Below are 23,405 nucleotides of genomic sequence, written 5' to 3' on the forward strand. Positions count from 1 at the left end.
ACTTGTGCAAGTTTGCCAGTGTGCGATTCTACATAGCTGAGAGCAAAGCAGGCATTTCTGTATTGGCTGATGGAATGAAAGGTGATCAACCACAGCACTGGGTTCTGTATCCTGGGCGCTGATTGACTCAGTGTTTATAAGAGTGTATGAAAGCTTAATAAGAGTGTGGGGAAAGGTTTATAGGAGAGTGAGAAGTATTTATAAAGCCCTAAATATAGATAGATAGATAGATAGATAGATAGATAGATAGATAGATAGATAGATAGATAGATAGATAGATATATCTATATAATGCTGCTACTTTGTGGATTTTCACCTGTCGTGGGAGTCTCTGAAACATAACTCCCGTGATAGGTGAGGGGTATCTGTACTGCTGTCTATGCTAAGAGCTGATGGTTTCGCCTCCTTTGCTAACAATATTAAGGTTATATTGCAAGAACTTTCTCAGCTCTCCTCACTTCCAACCTCTCAGCAACATCACCTTTTCTCTGTACCGTCTATCTGATCCCAGAAAAAGAGTGGACCCAGCCTAATCACTAATGCTGGTCCTCTCTATATCTCTGATCCTATTCCTTCCCATCCTCTTCTAATAAGATCTTTCAGTATTCAGCTCTTCTCTTTCATGCAGATTTAATCTGCCTCTCCACTTGCTTTTCCCCAGGAATCTCCATTACTTTTTAAAAAAATTTTACCTTGATACCTTAATCCTATTTTTCTTCCTCTCCACTACCAAACTGCTTAAATTGTCTACACCTGAAGTCCCCACTTTTTTTACTGCCTACTCTTTCCTCAGCTGCTTGGAATCTGGCTTCTGCCAATGCCAAATCTGCCAAATCCAGTCAATTGAAACTATTCTCTCAGACCTCAACAGTTCTAAGTGCTTATCTTCCATGACCTCTAAGGGTTGATTTTGATGGCTATTCCCTTCCTACTAGAAATATTGACTTTCTAATATTATCTCCAATTTCTTCTATGTATATTTTATTTGTACATCCCAAGAGGCTTGTGATCTCTCTAAGACTGGGGCAATTAGTTTTTGTCCCTCTTTGTTTTCCTTCTGGTTACCACAGCGCCTGGCACACAGTAGGTGCTTCATGAATGCTAATTGGCTTAACCTCTGTTTTCAGCAGGATCTGACTCAGGCTACTCCCCTGGTAGTTTAGATTTGATACAAAATGATACATTTATAGATTATTATCAGTTAACAAAAAAAGATTTATGTAGCCAGAACAGAAGGATATTTATCAAGGACTTGAGTTATCCTTGTGAACCTTCTAGCTCCTCATGGCTACTACAACTTCCCGGTCACCACTTAACTGACTTTCAGGCTATTACTGGTCAAGCCTGACATCTATATTCAAAAAGCCTAATACAGATGGTACTGAAGGAGGAAGTAAAAACAAAAACAAAAAATAGCAAAAAACAAAACAAAACAAAACCCCTCAAAGCATATAACATAACAGTCCCCCTGAAGGAGAATCTAAATCTAGGAGAATCCCAGAAAAGCCCAAGCCCCAGGTCCAAATGATCAGGTCTGTGTTTAAATGATGCCAAATCTTTACAGTTCAGAGTGGGTCTCTCAATGTAAAAGGGTGACCATAAGTAGGAGGAGCATCAGAAATACCAAGGTTAAAGCAAAGATACCAACACTTCTTGCTTAGTCATTAATCCTCATTAAAGGTCAGAGAGATTACCTTGTGCCACCAATACACTTGGTGTTCCCTGTTTCAGTAGCCAGGACCTCTCTCTCTTTCAGAGCATCATGAGGCAAGGGAGGAAATACAAAATCTTTACTCCACAGGAGACTTCTGAGGGGCTGTTCCCTATGTAAACTGGGTAAATAAGTTGCCAGAAATCAAGGTCCTTCCCCAAAACACTACCCTTTGGTCCTCTAGGCCCCCCATAGGGGATGATCAGCTTTGCATTATAATAATCAGTAGGCTACAAGTAGTCCTGTCTTTTGCCACTGCATTACTGGTACCCACTCTTTTGCCTCTTGGCTGCTACTTCTGCTAGGAACTAATCCAGGGTCCACTGCCCCAGGGCCCATGTCTCTACCTACTGCTTCTGCTGTCTGATACTAATAGAGTCCATATCTCTGCTCACTGTCTGCTGCTGTCCACTGCCTCTGAGTTCTGTCTCTTCTCACTGCTCTGGTAGCCAGCTTTATTCAGGCTGCATTTCTCCCTACTCCTCATCACTGCCAACAGGGGCAGAGCAACTACCTCTAGTAGAGCCTGAGATCTTCTGCCCCATGCAGAAACAGAGTGTTGTGATAAGGCTGAACACTGTTGTGGTAGCAGCTCTAGAGAAAGAAAATTACAGTTCATAATAAATGGTTTAGAGTGAGAGTAGAGGCTCTTTAAACTGATACACCTCAGCTCATTAAAAGAGGGTATAATTAGTACATTTGTCCGTATCTCCAGTTCCAGAAATATCTGGACTGCTAGAGACACTTTATGATTGATTGTCCATGTGGTGGCATGCCAATTGGATTCTCAAAGGCCAAATCAAAAGCAAATTTTTAAAAACTCAGGGTTTTTAGCATAGTTTTTAGATTATCCTCAAATTCCAGGGAACTGCCTTGATTTGCATTCTTTCATTGCCTCAAGCCTCCTCTCAGTCACTAGCTATCTCTGTACAAAAGTATAGAACTAAGGACTACCAGTTCATCTATGTTGTCTGGGAATTCTCTGTGGAGAAATGATCAGTGAGCCCAGGGGAAGTGATGAGAGCAGCAAGTTCCATGTCCTTGTATGTCACAGACTACATTTCTTCTCTATGTAGGACCTCAGTCTTGGGCTCACCCAGTCTCTGGGTTAGGGCATCTGCACTGATGTCTTCTCTGGTCTACAGTTCACACTGAATTCACAGTTGCCTAAACCTTCTCAATGCTGACGATGTCCAACTAGTCCAACAATGTGAGTCAATGACATGTTGTTCATTGACAGAAATTGGACTCCATATACCTAGTCTCAGGGGCAGTTAGGTAATACAGTGGATAGACAGTCAGGTCAAGAGTCAGGAAAACTCTTCTTAGTGATATAGGAATTAAATTAATGTTCAATGCTTCAAGTATTATTTTTGTAAAGTCTATTATCTGACAAAATAGAACCATGTGACTAAGTTTTTCTACCTGATCAAAAACCCCTGCTCCACCAAAGCCAAGGGAGGAAAGAGCAAGAGACAAACCTCCACCCAATTTATATCCTGTCTATGTCAGCACATAACAACAGGAAGTGAGTAGGGTTCTGGGAATTGTAGTTTTGCTGGGGATCTTAGTTTTTAGGGTAACAGATTCTAATTATACAGTAAGTTTAAATCTAGCCCTGTCACTTACTAGCTATATGACCCTGGGAAAATCACTTAACTTTGTTTGCCTCAGTTTCCTAATCTGTAAAGTTGAACTGGGGAAGGCAGTGGCAAACAACTTCAGTATCTTTACCCAGAAAACCATGAAGGGTGTCACAAAGAGTCAGGCACAATTGAAATGCCTGAACACATACATAATCTCAGAACTTCTCAGTGATTGTCCACTTTAAAACCTAAATCTCCAAATTAGGTTTTAAATAAACTCATTAAGGCTCATTAACACTGACAAAATAGATTTCATGTCACCATTTGCTCTCTTGGTACAGAACCGCTCCCAGACCTTCCAAGTTTCCATCATTGTGGAACAGAAAAGGTTTTAGTGGATCTGTGTAAGACAGCACTTGTGTATGCATAAGGCAATTAACCAAGTCCTTAAAAGTTCATTTACTCTTCTTATCCCAGTCATCTCCAAATAGCACAAAAAAAGGGTCAGTTCATATTGTCTTTTCCCAACCATGGACCCACAAGTGAGATTTCTCTTGAGTAGCTCAGTGATGATAACATGATTCTTCACCAATTTCCCATAATTGCCATGAAATCCTACAAAAGTATTAAGTTAATAATCTTTGAATTTTGATTTATTTATATTAAAATATCTTTGGATATGGCCCACTGGCAAGCACATTTATCTCTTCTCCATTTGTACTTACTCCCTGATAAGATACTATGTGACCACATACTTGTTGGAGGCTCAGCAAATCTGGAATTTGTTGATCAACAAAGCTTCATTTGAGCTTCTTCTAACCAATCTAACATTTTCATTTTTTTTTCATATTTTTCCAACATCTTTCCAAAAGCAATGAGGTCATCTAGATATACCAACACTTCTAAGTAGTTTATATCTCCAATCATTTTCTCTATAATTCTTTGAAAAGTTGTAGGTGCCCCCAAAGTTCCTTGAAATAGTATAGCTAGAATAAAATACTGTTAAAATTAACCTAGATCCTTATTACCAGACTTATAAGCATTTATTAGTAAAGAGAAAGAGATAGAAGGAGGTTTTCAAGCCTTCTACTTTAGGGAAAGATCCATTCCCCCTTTCAGCTGGATGGTTGAGTCTGAGGCTTGCCAGAAATGGCCACATAAGATTACAAGAGTCAAGAGCCAGCCCAGGGAGCCAGTTAATTCAAGAGCCAAAGTAAAAAGACCACTCTGCTTCCTGTACTCTATTTTTAAAGTCCACTAGCTCCTCCCTCCAGGGGGACTGTTGCACTGGCTCTGGCATGCTGATCTCCAGACGCTCATGCAGATGCCAGGAGACACCAGGAGATGCCAGCATCAAGCTGTCAGATATGACACATGCCTCTGTGACTCCTATGTCCTGCCACAATAGTGTGTAGGATCAACGCTGGGATGGAGATCCCCTAGATATTTACTTCACACAATACCTAGGAGTATACCTGCCAAAACAAATCCAGAAACTACATGAATATTATTATAAAACACTTTTTATATAAATAAAGTCAGATTTAACTAATTGGAGAAATATTAATTGTTCATGAGTGGACAGAGCCAACATAATGAAAATCTTACCTAAACTAACCTACTTATTCAATGCTATCCCAGTTAAACTACCAAATCATTATTTTATTGAACTAAAAACAAAAACAAAAACACACAATCATTTGGAAAAACAAAAGGCCAAGAAGGAATAGTCTATAGTGATAGAATCCTGCTGGGCAGATGAAGGTTGTCTCCCTCTGCCAAAAGTAGCCATTGTAAATGAGAACCACTGACTAACTCATAAATAGTCCAAGACATCTTAAATTCATGGCAGAGTATCTTGATAACCTTAGTTTGCTTACTCAAAGACTGGCATTACAAACACACTCAAATCTCAGGGAGTTTTTTCTCGACCACAGTCATGAGAAATGCACGGGAAACGTGTGCCTTTGATGATATAACTGACACATTTGCTTAAAAAGGATTATGAGACTCACCGTCTCAGCAGGGACATCCTTCTGAAACTGCTGTCTGGTGGCACAGTGAATAGAGCACTGGCTTTGCATTCAGGAACACCTGAATTTGATCTTCCTGCAGAAACTAACTAGCCTGTAACCTGGACAAGTCATGTAAACTCCCTCAGCATTAGGCTCTTCATCCGTAAAATAGGGGCAATGATAATCATAGCGCCTGCCATGGAATTTGTAGAGCTCTGGTTTCAGATCCTACACCGGGTCAAATGCTGCTTCTTTAGACTGCTTTCTGCACTTCAGGCTCCTCTTATAGTGACAGTGTCTGTGTCGCATGGGCTTAAACAGGATTATTAACCAGAGGGATTGAATAACTCTTCCTAGAAGAATTGGAACTGCTCTGGCTTGTATTGAGTATGCTCCCCAACCCCAGATAGCATCTTTCATACACACACTCCCCAACGTCTTCAGACATTCTCTCCTTTTATAAGAGAATCTTGTTTCGTTTCAAGATCTTCTTTGGCAAGAGACTCTCGTAACTGATTTCTAAGTTTTCTCATCATCTCTGATCTCTTTAGGGATCTGCTTTGAATGAGTGAAAGGAATCTTTGAGGTGGAGAGATTAGGAAAGAGTACAGCCAGAAAAAGGGGTCCACGTGTGCTAAGGCATAGAGTCAGCTTGACTGGAAAGAAGAGGTGAAGGGAAGCAATACTACCTAAGCTAGGAAGCTGCCCTTGATTATTCTAGTTAGAAGTGATCAAGGTGTCCCCACTGAATTTCTACTCAAAAATTCACCTTATTTTGAATTTTCATGTACGTCTTACTTCTCATACTGCACAAGATGAACTCGAGTTAGTATCATTTTATCCATATAAGTATGTCCATATGTATGAATGTGTATATATGTATAGCTTCTTATCTACCTAAGTGCCTACAGGGCTTAGTGCTTTATATAGAGGAGGGATTTAGTAAATATTTGTTGAATGAATGTATGGATGAATGAGTGATTTTAACGAGAAAGAAAAAGTATCTTAGACAAAGTTAGCTGGCATATTCATCACCTGTCTCTTCCTTCTTTCCTTAAGGAATAGTGGGAAGACAGAAACTTTCTGTCCTTTTGCTTTTTCATTAGACACTGAAGCATAATGCCTTACATATAAGCACGTGATACTTTCCATAATGTAATGATGCCAAGGAATAATTTCTTTTGCAAGAGCTTTCTAAGAATTAATAGAATGAAAGTTCTATTTAATTGAAGCATTCTAGTTACTCAAAACTGGATGGATAATATTCTAAATATTAGAAGATTTAGATATACAAAAGATGTATATGACTAGAAAAACTAGATTAGCGAGTTATTCTCCACTCAGTATTCTTGTTCATGGAAAGTACTTCAACTGGAAATATGTCCATGTTATTCAGTTTTAAAACAAACTTATTAAAACATCTTTTGAAAATTGATCATCACATTTGTGAAACATCTTTTATTGTTGTTTAATCATTTTTAGTCATGTCTCACTTTTATGACCCCTTCAGGATTTTCTTGGCAAAAACACTGCAGTGGTTTCCCATTTCCTTCTCCAGTTCATTTTACAAAAGAGGAAACTAAGGCCAACAGAGTTAAGTGACTTGTCCAGTGTCACACAGCTAGTAAGTTTTTGAACTTAAGAATTTGAACCCACAAAGAGGAGTCTTTCTTATTTCAGTCCCAGAACTCTATTCATTGAGCCACCCAGCTTCCCCATCTATGAGGATTTAAACATTTAACATTTCTATCTATTTAAATATTTATGATATAAAAAAGTTATTTTATACAATAGAGAAATCATGTGTACCACAAAAGTCCTGTTTCACTAATGAGAAGCCCAAGACACGGATAGACTGTAAACTTGATCTCTGAAGCAACTATGTCATAGTGAAAAGAACAATGGCCTTAGAGCTGCGGTCAGAGTCCTGCCTTTGGACTCTGGGTTTGAGTCCCAGTTTTGACATTCTTGATCTCTGTGATATGAAGATGGGATTAGCTCTCCTCTCGCCCACTTTTAGATTTAATCACCAGAAGCATATCCACTTATCCTTAAGTATGGGGAGGTCTGTGATCCATAGATGCTATAGTAGGTGATGAATCAAAATCTCCTGGCTGCCCCCTGGGCAGTTCTCAGCAAAGCTATAGCTGCAATTGGTCCATGTAAAGTGGAAGTGAGGAAAGGAAGGATCTTTAAAAGGGGGAGAAACTTCCTGTGACCAGCTCTTCTGCCTTTGAACTTGACCTTGAAGGAGCTCTGGCTTGGAACCCTGAACTGCTCTTGGATTTTCCCTTAGAACTACCATGTGGATGAGTGAAAAGGCTGATTCTGACTCCCTTTCCTGGTTTTTCTAGAGGTACTAGCCTCTGCAGAGGCCCCTCATCTTGTGGCTAGAACCCTTGTTTAATTTATCTCTGGGCCCCCTTTGCTAGGACCTCTGAAGCCCTGCCTGATTAAACATCCACTCTACTTACTTCCTTACTTTCACTATTTCTCCTTTTGTAAATAAACTACCATAAAAAGTCATCCTGACTTGAGTAATATAATTTCAGTGACCACATTTTTATACGTTTAGTCCAACCTTTAATTTTTAACCCTTTCAGTGATGCTGAGCAAAGTGGCTTGCCCTTCCTAAGCCTTACCTTTTTAAAATGTGCAATATGAGCCTTGTGAAGTTCTTTGTCAGTGAAGAAGCTAGGCAAATGTTTGCTGCCACCATTGCTATTATCACTGAGAAGAGAGTTTTATGGCTCCTCAGCCTTCTCTCTAAGATATTCTCTCCAAAATAACAAGCTTCCGACCATTTACATGGCAGGTTCTTGATGTTTTATGATTTTATAACTTTCTTTTTTATCTGGATTTTACAAATACTGTTTCTCAGGAGAATGTGAACTTCCAAGAAGTCCTCATTCTGCTGAAAACTTCTCAGAACTTGATGGTTTTGCCACATTTGATAAAGGATCTCATCTAACGTCCTGGGTGCATAAATAATGCTGTTGTAGGGGTTACTGTCAGAGAATTCAACAAAGCACAAAATCCTAAGTTTTACTTCTTTAATTAAAGTTATTGCTGGTTAGGAGTTCATATCTCTTAAGAAAGAGTTTAAGACGAGATCATCCTGAATGAAGTTTCCTTTATTTAAATTATCATTAACTCACACAATTTGGGGGTGGGGGTGGTTTTGCTTGTTTGTTTCATTTTGTTGCTTGTAGTAACACTGCAGTCGATTTTGAAAGCTAGGAGAGAGACGCATGGGTGTCCTGGCTAGCTAGCTTAGGCAAGTGGCATAAATAACCCATGGTCACCAAAAGTGACTATCATCAGAAGGGCTCTTGGTGCTTGCTGATATTTAGAGGCCCTCATCTGACCTTTCTGGCTCACGGGAGAATGAAAAGCTTGCATGAATGAGTTTCGAATAGAACTCTGAGAGACAAATCATGGCAACGACCATGCTTGGATGCCTGTATCCATCACATCGATTGCTTCAGAGTTTCAGCCTGAAAGCAGGGGAACTTTGCTGCTATTTGCCTGACTAATACAGGGAAGTAGTTCAGATTAGAAGAGCTCTCTAGATGGATCAACTGGATGGAGTGTAAAGAAGGATCTACTCCCATCTTCTTCTCCAATATAGTTACCAACCTGGCTGATCATTTATGACTCAGAGGATTCCCTAGGCTTGAGGCACTTTTCCATAAAAGTATTCAGATAATGTGTGTATGAGAATGTGTGCCTATGCAAGCATATACATACAATGTTAAAATAAAGTAGTTTATGAACCATTTTGAATCTGATTTGAATCTGTCACACTATTGAAACATCTGTCTCCAAGGCTAAAGGGGCTTTTAAATCAATTCTATTGGCATTTTCTTCAGTGCCCAAACCTCAGATTTTGAATGCTTTAAGCACCAACACAACAACATGATGAAGTAATTAACAGATGTGTAAGTTAATTTAATTATCCATAAAATAATATATTAATTAACATAATTAATACTAAGTAATTGACAGATATTATTAGCTCCATTTTACATATGGCAAATCTGAGGTCTTGAGGAGTACAACTTACCATTGGTCAGAAAGTAAATGAAATTAGATTCAAACCAGGTCTTTTGATTACCAATCCAACATTCATTTCATATTCCATATTGCCACCTTCACTTTATTTTTCTGCAGCATAACATTTGATACTAGTGGCTATTCCTTCTTTTTGATACTCTGTCCTTAGCCTCCTTGACACTATACAATCTTTGTTTTCCTTCTGACGCGACCATTAAGTTTCATTCCTTTCTCCGGAATGTTCATTTACTATGGATAAATTACTGGCAATAAATTAGCAAGGGATGAGGATTAGGTCAGATTCCAAGGGTTTTTTATTGACAAAAAAAATTGTATTTATTTTAGGAACAGATACACTGATACACTTTGGGCATAGAAAATGCACAAAGACATGCTTTAAGAAGTACACATAACAAACAGGAAGAAATACATATTTGTAGATCCCATAAAATTAGATCTGAATGAATAGCTTACATGGTTCATTAACTATATCTCTACTTTGGAAAGGTGGAAAGGGCAGCAAAGTGCATTTAAAAAGTTAATTGATTATGACCAACTAAATACTACTGTTCTGGAAATCAGCTGCACCAGCAATTTCCTTCTTCCCCATTAGTGTTACAAATATTGGGTTTTTAAAAATCAGGTTAGCCCTTTCCTTTCACCTCTTCCTTAGCTAGAATCATAATATTATAGACTTGGAGAGCTGGAAGGAACCTCCAAGGCCATCCAGTCCAATGCCCTCATTTTTCAAAAAAGGAAACTGAATCCCAAAGAGGTTAAATAATTTGTGTGAATTCCCATAAATAGGAAGTTGTAACTGCCAGAGCTGGAATTTGAACTGAGATCCTCCATTTCCAATCCACTGCTTATTTTAAAGAAAAAAGAATTTAACTAGCTAGGTGAATACCATGATACAAAGTTAAGAAGCAAGCACCATATTCTGGTGAAAAGAGCTCATAGGAAAGGTTATAGACCAAATGAAAGGTCAATTGGGATTTAAACTTTAACCAAAACCACATTCCTATTGTTTTTTCAAACCACTATGCAACAAAGTATATTCCTAGCATCAAAAAAAATCTTCATATTACAAAACTAGTAGTTTCCCAGAACCTGAAGGTAGAACAATGATCTTAATGATCTTTGAACATTCTCTTTTCATTTCCAAAGAACAATGGCAGGAAAAATGAGCAGGTGTGTAATTCTCAGGGACTTTCAGCTTTGAAGGCCTTATTTCCTTCAGTTCTTCTGTGTATGACAGGTCAAAGTTAGATGGAATTTGCCTACCCAGTGGCTGGTAAATTATTAAAATAGAAGAACAATGAGTTGGGTCAAGGCAAATACGAAGACAAGTAAATATAATGTAATAAAGATCCTGAAAGAACAGGGAAGGGTCAGAGAAACTGGTGGTCCTAATGAGGTTCAATCTGCAAAATGTGGAAGGAGAGAAAAATGTGGAATTTCCAACTTTAGAATCTTGGATGTGATGTCACTCTATGAGACAGTGATATGTCTTTGCCAATCTGTGGCTAAAGTGAGGTGGGAGAATAGTCATTAAAGTTGAAAAGGATGAAAAATTACATGGTATGGGGTCATCAACATTAATTTTGAAATCTCTGAGGATGCTGTCAGGGAGTGGAATGAAAAAGAAAATGGAAATCTAGTTGTTGAAATTCTTAAAAGGAAAAAATAACTTTGATCATCTGATGACCTCAGTATGAAAGGGAGACCATATAGCAATGGCACAGATTTAAAAGAAAGATTATGACAGTATAGAGGTAAAGGAATGGTTTGGAAACCAGAGCAGAGAACAAGGCAAATACTTTCTTCCATCCATGTCAGTTAGAGAAATGGCTTCTACAAAGTATATGTTGCCTTCAGGGGAAGTAAAGTTTGATATGAAATGAGGAATGTGGTTTTAAAATCCAGAATGCTGAGGAGTAGAAGAAACTACCTTAAAGATCATACTAAAGTAGGGTAAGCTGAGTGGGTGAAAAAATTTTGGGAGAGCTAGAGGAGGAAAAGAATCAAAAAAAGGACAAGGATTTGGGAGGAGGTAATAGGGGCATGAAAGGCACCATAACATAGGAGAATCAGGAAGAACTAGATTTTAGGATTACACACACACACACATACTGACTTGCACTTAGCATCTCAATGCCCTAGACAACTCTAAGATATTAGCTGTGAACAGTTGCCTGGCTTCATTGATAGAGGGGATTTCTTTAAATGAAGTTCTCTCCACTTGTGAGAATAAAAGTGAAGGGGAAAAAAAGATCAGGAAAAGGTGAGGGAGATGAGTCTTGAAGCTTACAGCTTAAGACAAGGGGACTTGGAAAGGTTCTGGTGAAATCATCACAAAAATTCATTTTCCTAATATTTAACAGTGGACAGAGAATTACCTAGTATCCAGTATGATTCCTTTTTTCTTTTAAGTTTTTTTTATCCTTTTTTTTATGAATGGATACATAAGGATCTGTCAAGCAATTAGCATGTGTCAGGCATGGTGACAGTATCACAGCCCCATTAGATAGAGAATTCCATCCTTGTAGATCTAGGTAAGAGCCTAAGGTTTACCTGGTTGGTCCCCAAACACCAACAGCTCTACATTGAAGTCATCTGTGATATGATATTGCTGCCGCATCTTCATAGGATCCATAAGATCCTGGAGCACTCATCCAGCCTTTCATTTTGCAGATGAGGAAACTGAGGCTCAGAAAAATGAAAATGATCCATCCATAGTAACACATAGAAAGACTAAGCCAGGGTATGTTTGATTTTTGAAAAATATATATTATAAAAGGGCTCACTGATCATCTTTTTTAGGGTTTAGTTACTAATACAGTAATAAATTCTTTATATCCAAACAAGATTTGAAACTCCATTTGCCATGATTCACGAGAACTGACAGCACAACAAAATATACATTTTTGTGAGAATTTGCTTTGTTTGTGTAACAACGAATATTCTGATCCTACTCTCTCAGGGCCAAACCTGTTGCATCTCCCCTCCTCACCCTCCCAACTCAGGTTTTCAGATGCCTTGTGGGTGCTGGAGTGTCTTTTCCCTCTGCTATTAGCTTTAGTTCCCCACCATTCTGCCCCCCCCATTCAATTAACTCCCCATCTATTAAACCATAAAACATCAGGTAAGCATTTACAAAATATTTACTACAAAGATATAACAAGAACAAAGCACAAACATTTTCCCCTATGCCTTGGGAAGTGGAGGTGGAAATTAGGCTCATAGCTCAGTTCCTACATAGATAGCACTGGTCCCACCATTTTCATTTCTAAAGGTGGCACTGATACACGAAGAGTCCTTCCAGTGGGCTGAGGTCTAGATGGTCATCCCATTCAGTCCTTGCTCCTTATTCCTTGGGCATCAGTGCTATATTGACTACAAAATACAGCCTGCATTTTAACTCCAAGAATCTTTTGGCCTATTCTTCTGGCTTTGGAAAGTCCCAAGATCAAAGACTCAACTCCCAGCCCCAGAAGCCATGAATACCCCCTCTTCCTCAGCAGCAAAAAGACTGCTGGAGCTAGTAGCTCTTTTAAAGGCACCAAGAGCTCTAGCTATACATACAGTCTCCTCCCAACTATATGATAGGACAACTTGAAACCAGTTATAGGATTTCCATGAATGTTCCAGGCATCATGATTCTCCCCAAAGCAGCTCCATGTGGTGATGCCATCATAGCAAACTTATATGGGATTAGCACATGCATCTGACCTCCATTATACCTAATTATGCATATTTGTTACAAAGGTTTTGGGTTTTATTTTTCCTTTTAAATAAGGGAGGAACAAATAAAAATTTATTCATTAAAAAATAAAATAGAAGATAAGAATAAAATGGCATTGTTTTCTATTTTAAATAGCAACTTTAAAAAGAAAACTTTTAAAAGATTTTAAAACAGTTAAAGTAGTTTCATCAAAGAAGGTACCTGTTTAGTACTGGTTAGCAACATTCTTTAAATAGCAAATAAAGGAATATCAACATTATTTCTTATGGCGCAATTTGGATTTATTGTAACCTTTCAGAGATGGAGAGAGAGAGCATTTCTATTTGGCATAATTTTCACATAGATTGGGTCATATTTTTTTCTATATTTTATGCAGTGTATTCTGAATATTTAATAAATATTCAATCATAGTAATAACACTGATTTATATTACACTTGTTCATAGCTAATAATAACACATTCTCTAATCCTCTTATTCAGTACTACCACAACTATAAATACTAGCTTGTGATTTGTAGTCCTTTCCATCTTCAGAGCATATATAGCCTGCCCTCGGCTTTGTGGGGGGTCATTATGGCTTATAGGCTTGTGCTGAGAAACTTAATGGAAACTTAGGGAACAGTATGTGTCCTCACATAATGTTGAAGGACTACAGAGTTCCACCTATGAGTAAAACTAAAGGAATTGGGGTTATAAACTGAGGAATAACCTAATAATGGCCTTTAAGTATCAGACACCCCAAAAAAAGGAAAACAGGCTTAAACTGAGAGCAGTGGCTGGATAGAAAGGAGAATTACATGACTCTTAAAGGTAATTAACCTCAAAAGAGGCTATCAAAGGATAGCCTTTTTTACTAAAAATTTTAGAAGACCAAAAAACACTTTAAAAACTGAAACACACACCTTTCAAAACCCAAACCTATGAAAAGATGGCAAACATCACATATGGTATGTATGGAAAATATCTTAATGCCAACCTGGACTACTATAATAGATTCCTCATTGGTCACTCAATTTTTGTTCTGTCCTTTCTTCAATCTGTCCTCTACACATTTGCCAAAAAGTTCTTCCAAAGCCCAAGCCTGCACATATCATTTCCCCTGCTCAAGAATTTCTGAGGACTGATAATACCTCTGGAACAAGAAATAAACTCATTAGTTTAGCATCAGCCTCTCTTTCAAGACATGTTTCGCACCACTCCTCTCCAAGCTCTCTATACTCCCTCAAACTGACCTACTTGCTGGTCCCTGAATTTGGCATCTATATCCTACTTCCAACTTGGTACATACCTGATGAAGTGTACTCCTGTCTTACTTCACTGTCTGAGCAGTCATGTCTGACTCTTTGTGACCCCATTTTGAGTTTTCTTGGTAAAAATCTGTTTGTGATTTCTTCCTCCAGCTCATTTTACAGATGAGGAAACTGAGGCCAACAGGGTGAAATGACTTGCCCAATTTGTAAATACTAGTCTGGTTTTGAACTTGGGTCCTCCCAACTCCCTTAGAATCCTTAGTTTCCTTAAGATATCAGCTTAGCTGCCATGTCCTTTGGGGAAACCTTTCCTGATCCCCCTAGCTCTTAATACTTTCTCCCTTCTCAAGTTTATTCCCCTGTTATATAGTATAGAATATAATCTCCTTGAAGGTAAAGGTTCTTTTTTTCTTTTCTTTCTTTTTTTTGTATCTGACAGATAAAACTAAGCTAAGGGTGAGAGAGGGAGACGGGGGGGGGGGGGGACAGACAGACAAACAGAGAGATGCTCTAGTGACCCTTTCATTTTACAAATGAAAAAACTTAGGACCAAGAGAATACTACAACTGATCTGAGATCACTTGAAAGATTAATGAGAGTAGAAAAAGAAGCTGATTCTTCTGTGATTCAGTGTTCTTTCTATCATAAAGCAACTTTGAATATAAAGAATGAGAAAACCAAGTAATATTTTTAAAAAGCCACTCCAAATCATTAAAATTTGTGAAATGATCATTAAAGCTCTTCTGAGGTTATACCTCCCACCCATCACACTGGCAAAGTTGACAGAAAAGGATAATGATCAGTGTTGGAGAGGGCTGTGGGAAAGCAGGAATGTTACTACAGTGCTGATGGAACTGTGAACTAGCTCAGTCATTCTGGAAAGCAACCTGGAACTGTGTAGATTCTTTGAACCATCAATGCTGCCTAGGCCTATATCTCAAAGAGATCTGGAAAAGAAGACAAAGGCCATTATGTACAAAAATATTTATAGCAGATCTTTTTATGTTTGACAGAGAACTAGAAATAAACAAAATAGTCATCATTTGGGGAATGACTGAACCAACTATGGTAAATCAATAATGTAGTACTATTATGCCAAAAGAAATGAAGGAGATAATTTCAGATTAACCTGAGAAGACTTGTATAAATAGATACAAGGACCACGGTGTCTTATACGGTAAACATGATGTTGCAAAGATAAACAACTTTGAAGACTTAAGAACTCTAATCAATGCAGTGACCAACCATTGTTCCAAGGGACCAGAGATTCTAGTCACCTTCTGACAGAGATGAGGGATCTGAGATGCAGATTAAAGCATGTGTATTTGGGGGGCATGGGAAATGTGGGAATTTATTCTGCTAGACTACACATATTTCTTTCAAGAGTTTCAGTTTTTATTTTTCCCTTTCAAGGGGAGCTGATAAGTAGAGTATTAGAAAAAATAGATTTTTTTGTTTATTGAAAAAAATTTCCCTTAGTTTTTAAATGAGAAAAATAGCAATTAATTTAAATTGAATACAGTTGTATATTTGCTTACTCTAAACCTAAGTTTCTTCATATATTAAATAGGGGAAACCACAGAAGAAGCTTTAGACTATCGTTGGCATGTACTTGCTACTAAAAGCCAGTATTCATCTGAAATAGTCTTTTGGTAGCCCAACAGCTATGGAATGATGTAGGGATGTGAAAGGCAGAAAAAACTGGCAGCCAGCCACTAGAGACTCCCCAGGGGAGTCCATCAGGGCAGTGAGCAAAAGCAGAAAGCTGCAAAACCCATTAACTGAGAAGCAGCCATGAGAAGGAGCGCCAGCTGCAGCACGTAAACCCACACACCCTGCCAAAGAAACCAGAAGCCACTAAGAGAAGTCACCTGAATACTAAGCAAAAAAAATATCTAAAACCAGCCCATGGTCAAATGTTGCTGACACAGGAGGAGCTGAAGACTAGCCATGTGCAAAACTAGCTACCTTGAGTACAATCATGTGGATTGTGCTCCAAACAGTGGATATTTGTGCATCTGTAACTTATAAAAGAAAAATATAAAGTAAAAGAAACCAAAAAAACCTTCATCATTTACCAACTTCCATATTTATGAGAAGTTCAGAAAACTCCAAAATCCTCAGTTTAGGTCCTCATTACTTCAGGAATCACGCCTCTCATCACATTTTAGTTGTTCAGGTTTGTTTTTCAGTCATCTCCAACTCTTCGTAACACCCATGGGGCTTTCTCAGCAAAGATACTGGAGTAGTTTGCCATTTCATTCTTCAGCTCATTTTATAGATGAAGAAACTGAGAGAAACAGGGTGAAGTGACTTGCCCAGGGTCACACAGCTAGGAAATGACAGAGTCCAGATTTGAACCCAGGAGGATGATCAATCTATGTACTAAGCCACCGAGTTGTCCTCTCTCATCACATATTCCTAAATCAATGAAGATTAGAAGTGTCTTCTCTGGGAATCCAAAATTCAGGACCTGAAAAGCATATCTTTTCTTCTAATTGATAACTTTAATTTTTTAATCACATTTATTTCCAAATTTATCTGTCTCCTCTTCCATTCCTTCCCATCCCTTAAAACAAAGATTTAAAAATAAAGAGGGGAAAAGTGAGTTCTGCAGAACCTACTAACATGATCACCTGTGTTTGGAGATACCTGCCATAGACTGCACTCACAGTCCCCACCTCCATAAAGTAAAGCACCATATTTTCTCATCTCTTCCTCCCTGGGGCCAAGCGTGGTCATTGTGATGGCCAAACATACCACTTCATTTGTTTTTATTCTTTCCAATTCTTTTGTCGTCTTCGTTGTGAATGTTGCTTTCTAGAGTCTACATCACTTCGCGTCAGTTCAGTTTTTCCATTCTTTGAATTCTTCATATTTGTCATTTCTTAGGACATAATATTTTATGACATTCATGTACTTAAATTTATTCAACAATTTCCGAAGAACACATCTTTTTGTTTTAAGATCCCTTTTCTAGAAATATCCCTTTGGCTCTTGCAAAACTGGAGCACAAAGTAACCAGGTTACAAAGCTATTCCATTTGATTCCGCATCTGCTTTTATGATCCCTCTGCTCATTTCTTTCTTCTTCTTTTTTTTTGTCTTTTTCCATACGTGCACAGATGCTTTGCTAATGTGTATGTAATCTCTTTGGATGTGTTTTCTCTAAAACCTTCAAGCAGATTTTTTTAAGATGATACAAGCCCATTGAGAATTAGATGGCATAGATATTTTCTTAAAGCGACTCGCCATTAATCTTGTCCATGACCTCTGCTCAGTCCTTTGCATCTGTACAGTCCCATTTAGATTTTTTTTGTACAATGTAAGCATAACCCCCTTTAAATCAAGAGGGCTGAAAAGTGTTGTGACAAGGACAGAGACTTGAGAGCCAGGAAATCTGCAGTTTCCACCTGCGTTAGAGAGGATGTGACCTTTGGCAAGTGGCTAAACTGCTATGTGGCTTCCTCTTTTGTATCCGTGGAATGAAAACATGAATGTTTGTCTCCTACTTAGGGGGAATAGTGCAAAGACTAATTAGATACCGTAACAGATTCTCTCAGTACCTATGTTTTACTATTTAGTATTTAGTATTAGGCACTTAGGAAAGTATACCAATTCCTTTAGACAATGACCTGTAGTTAGGAAGATCTTAGTTCAGAGCCAGCCTCAGACATTTACCATTTGTGTGACTCTGGAAAAGTCGCTTAACTTCTATTTGCCTCAGTTTCCCCATGTGTAAAATGAGAATAAAAATAGTACCTACCTGTTGTGAGAATCAAATAAGATAATATTTGTAAAATAGTGCTGAGCATGGTGCCTGACAGAGCAGGTACTATATAAATAAATATTAGATATTATTATTCTAGGAGTCTGGTTTGGTGTTTGCTCTTTTCAGCTCTTACCTGTTTTCATATGTTAGCGGTCAAAGGACTTCAAAGATCATTTAGCTCTTTTATTTTACAGATAAAGAAACTGAGACGACAGGGAACAAGTGACTTGCCCACATTTAAACAAACAAAATTTAAAAAATAATAATTTATAGGCAGCGATATATTGGTAAATGTATAATGCAACAATTGTGAATGCAACACTGTTTAATCTGTGTTAAGAACATTTAGCATGATTAACAAATTAACATTTAATATTAAAAACATTTTCTATATCATTTTCTTAAGTCAAGACAATCAGGAAGATAATAAATAAAGCCCTACTTCTAGTGTTTGCCAATTTCCAACTTGTAAATACTCACTCTGAAAATTTAACAACTGGTGGGTAAGTAGAAGCTGCTTCCAGCACAGCCTTGTCTATGCAACACTTTGGGGGTCTCATTTTGACATATTGCCTCATTTAACCCTCATAACAACCTCTTGATGGAGTGAGAAAAGTACTAGATCTGGAATCAAAGACCTGAGTTCAAATCCTGAGTCCATCACATGCTAACCTGGGACACTAGCCAATCCATATCTGGATGGCAGGATGACTTCTGATGGTTCCTTCATAGCTGGTACTAGGCTACTGAAGTGAATATTATCAAAATGTAAATCTAGGGAAGGAATTCATATCCCCATCCTTTTTGGTCCTTTTTGAATTGACATTGTATAGTATTCCAAGAAGTAATCAACAGTTTATACTACTGAGATTCTAGGATGATTCTTGGTATATTAGAAAGGAGATGGCACAAAAAAAAGAGACCAGGGTCTGTTTGTGAGCCAACTCCTAGGTCAGGGTTCCACAAATAATGACTTCTTCCCCTCCCTGCCAGCCTTGCACCAGCAGCTGTTCTATGTTTGGGGCAAAAGCATTCCTTTCCTTCTCTCAGGGCGATGTTCCTCCAGGCTTGAGGGCATTTGCTGTGTGTTTCCCTAATTCTAAGAAAAACAGGCATGTAACTTTAACATGCAAGTCCTCTAGAGCAGGCGGTCCCCCTTTCTGAAACACAAGAGTCTAGACTATTAAACTAGAGAAAGAAAGAGAGAAAAAGCAAGTGTGTCTTACTTTAACAGATAGATCCATAGAGAGTGATTTTAAAGAAAGAGTTTTGGTTTCTGGTCCAACTTTTACTCCATCCTCCATTGTCCTCAAAGGATTCCTTAAAGAAATCAATGCCATCTCCATCATTTTTAAGGCTGACAATCTCATTTCACTCCTGTCCCATATACTGTAGGTGCCAAGAGAATTAGGTCATGTTCATGTGAAAATAATTAGTTGTACAATGAAAAGTGTAGATTCCTTTCTACATAAAGATTTTTTTAGAAGCTATGTGCCTTTTGTTTACAGTGTAATTTGCTCATGAAAATAAAAATGTTAACCCACATCAGTTTAGAGTGTTTGATTTCATTTCTCTCAACAAACTGTACAATTCAGAGGAAAAAGAATCAATGTTATTAAGTATACTTAGGGATTATATTTCCTTAAATCAGTATTACTTAAAAATAGATCATTAATTCTTTACAGAAAAATAGACCAGGGAATTGTTTTCTGGGTGGGGAATGATGCCAAGTCTAATTTATAGTAGTTTTCTGTAGATTCATCTTTGTTTACACACACACACACAAACACACACACACACAGAGTGTGTGTGAATATATGCATTCATGCACGCTTGTGGAAACATCTGGCTCTCCTCTAATTGTTTCATTTTGTTTTTAGACTTTAATGTTCATTTTTTCAATTAGCAAGCATTTATTTCCCCTCTTTCTCAAACTCTTCCTCCCCCCAAACTGATAAGAGAAAAACATAAACAAAATCCTTGTAATAAACATGTATATCCAAGCAAAAGAAATTCCCAAATTGACCATATCAAAAAAATATATTTCTCTTTCTACATCTTGAATTCTTTATCATCAGTCCTCTGGAATCATGGTTGGTCATTTCAATAATCAGTGACTTCCATTTTTATGATGAGCTGTCTTTCAAAGTTACTCATCTTTATAGTATTATTATTGAATACATTCTCTTCATTTTACTCTGCAGTGGGTCGTAGAAGTCTTTCCAGGCCTTTCTGAAATGTCTTTTCAACATTTCCTTGTAATAATATTCCATGTCATAATTTGATCAGCCACTCCCAAGTGATGAGCACTCTCTTAGTTTCTAGGTTTCTGTTACATCAAAAAGAACTGTTTTGACTATTTTTATACATCGGGGTTCTTCTCCTCTTTCTTTGCTCTTTTTGTACTACTGCTGGGTCAAAGGGTGTGCATGGATGGCGAATCTGGGGCCATTGTTCCAAGCTGCTTTCTAGAATGGTCGTTCTTTCCTATTAAGGTTTGCATGAGTTTGTAGTTTTGAAGCTTAGAGTAATTTCTTGTAGACTTTTTAGATTTAAAAATGTTAAGTCTATAAACGAATGTTATGTTACTGTTTCTAGTATCTTAGAAACAATGGAATCATGAGAAAATGCAAATTCCATTGAACTGGCTCCTAATTCTATTTGCTGTGAACCCTCCAAGTTAATGCCTTACCACACAAGTATGCATTCCTGTTGCAAAGTTGAGCAGTTGGGGTTTTTTAGGAATTATCTAAGTATCTCAGTGACTAGGAAAATTCTGACTTGTTTCCAAAAATTAAGTAACAGGATTAATGGGTAGACAAAAGGCACAATTTAAGATATTTTACTGGCTGAACATAAAGGTCAAAATTAGCAAGCTGTAAAGAGGCACCATTAGACATATACAGAAAGTCCTTTGTAAAATCATAAAAGACCATCAGTGTAGGCAATGAATTGAAAACAAATTAAAAAAAAAAAACATCTTTGCTATCTGTGACGGAAGCAGGGCAATTTTCAAGCGCCTGACATAGTTGCAAAAAAAAATTTTAAGGGCCATCAGGTCAGTAAGAAACTATAAAATAGCTCTGCTGCTCTTAGGTAACAAGAAGCACAATACAGGTTGGGTGTTGAGCAACCCACAGTATTCCATGGGCCAATGATTTTATAATCTCAATAAATAATCATTCATATGGCATAGGATAGCTTTCGAGGCACTTTCCTGCTATCTCCCTTGATCCTCATAAGAGACTCTATGAAGTTGGAAGAACAAGCATTATGGTCCCCATTTTACAGATAAGGAAACCAGCTTAGTCAAGTTTACGTCAAGGAATATGGCTGGAGGGATATATTTTAACCAAACGGGATGACGGTGGTCATAAAAGATGAAAAAGACAATTTTGATTACATAAAATTTTAAAAGCTCTTGACAGGGACAATCAATGTGACTCGAATGACTCGAGAAACTGTTGGTTGGAGGTGGGGAATTTAAGCAGGAAAGATCTCTGAAAAGTATTCAGGATATATGAGGAACTGATGTAGCCATCTAAGAATAAAAAGCATCCCAAATAGGTAAGTGGTCAAAGAATACGAAGAGGCAGCTCAAAGATCATCCCCAACTCTCCACAAGCCTATGAAAGAAGGTTTCAGGTCTCTAATAATGAGAGAATTGAATTTAAAACAACTCTGAGGTTTCACTTTAAACCCGTCAGGTCAGCAAAGGTGACAAAAAAGACAAAAATGATAAAAGTTAAAGGGATTGTAGGAATACAAGAACACTAATACACTGTTGACAGAGCTACCCACTGGTATAAAATTGTGGAAAGCAATTTGGAATTATAGTGGGAAAGTCACTAAACTGTGCCACCCAGAATGTTTAAATTAATTAAGAAATTAAAATTTTTTAATTTTACATTTAAAAAATTTTAAATAATTTAAAAAAATTTTAAAAATATATAAAAACACCCAGAAAAATTAAATATGTATCATAAAATGTTTCATACACATAAAAATATTTATAGCAGCACTTTTGGGGGTAGCAAAGGACTGGAAATAATGTGTGTATTCATCAGTTGGAGAATGGCAGAACAAAGTATGATTCATGAATGTAGAACCAGGCCTGGACCTGTGACTTCCTTGGACTAGGGAATTCCTGGATGAAGAAATTCTACCAAAATACATCAACACTTTCTTTGCAGTTAAAAGGATTAGACTTGCCCAAAAGAAAAAAGAGATTAAATTACTTGCCTAGGATCACATAGACAGTTTGTGTCTGAGGAAGCCCTTGGTGTTGGGGATGATAAGACAACTATCAACCAGTGTCTCCCTCCAGCATTAGTTAGGCCCACTCAGGGGAATACTAGTAAATGTTTAACAACCAGCTCTCCAAGGGGAAAAATTGTATGCATGGCACCTCTTAAATTCAATCCACTTAATTAAGACATTTTCTTAATCCTGGACTATCAACAAAATTAAAAAAACAAACAAACAATAAAAAACAAGCCTATTTCTGAGTTGTAAATAATTACACTGAAAATTTAGTGACCTAAGAGCCTATACATATGGCTCCAGCCCATTGATGGGCCCACAACCTTCTTGCCATGAATTCTTGTTCAGTCATGTCCAACTCTGTGTGACCCCCATGGACATCATCCATGGGGTTTTCTTGGCGAAGATACTGGAGTGGTTTGCCATTTCCTTCTTCATTGTGTCCCCATTTTACAGATGAGGAACTGGGGCAAATAGGGGTTAAGTGATTGCCACTGAATCACACAGCCAGTAAGTGTCTAAGGCCATCTTTGAAATTAGATCTTTCCTGACCCTGGAGCCAGTGCTCTGGCCACTGAACAACCTATCCACTGTGGATTAGCTGCCCACTGCACTCTAACTTGCACCAAGGTAAAATGACTAGAGTATATGAGATTTACACATTTGAAAGAGAAGGTGACATTTTTTTTCACAGCTAGGATGATTTTATTTTTATTTTTTGCATATTATTTGCAGAGGAAAGGTCCCATTGCAAATAGGATATGGTATCTTCCCCTGACTGCTGGGAAATGTTATACTGATTAATTTGACTTTATTATACAGCTGTATGGAGTTAATTGGGAAATAATTTTCAGCATTTTGGCAGGTCTGTGGCAAATAATATTTGCTAAGTGTTGTTTTACATGCTTTAAATTTTCTATTAGAATAGTGGCTTGTTATTCTCAGCATGCCCCAATCTTGGAGAGAGCACGGAGTGACTGCTGTCCCAAAATATAAACTCGTAGCAGG

General features: G+C 37.7%; 1 protein-coding gene across 1 annotated transcript in view; it reads left to right on the forward strand.

Moving 5' to 3' along the window:
* Positions 1–23,405, forward strand: part of ADGRV1 (adhesion G protein-coupled receptor V1) — a 778,411-nt gene that overhangs the window by 722,240 nt on the left and 32,766 nt on the right. The gene's annotated exons all lie outside the window — the stretch shown is intronic.

This window comes from Monodelphis domestica, chromosome 3, assembly GCF_027887165.1.
Source record: "Monodelphis domestica isolate mMonDom1 chromosome 3, mMonDom1.pri, whole genome shotgun sequence".
In the NCBI taxonomy this organism is placed as follows: Eukaryota; Metazoa; Chordata; class Mammalia; order Didelphimorphia; family Didelphidae; genus Monodelphis; species Monodelphis domestica.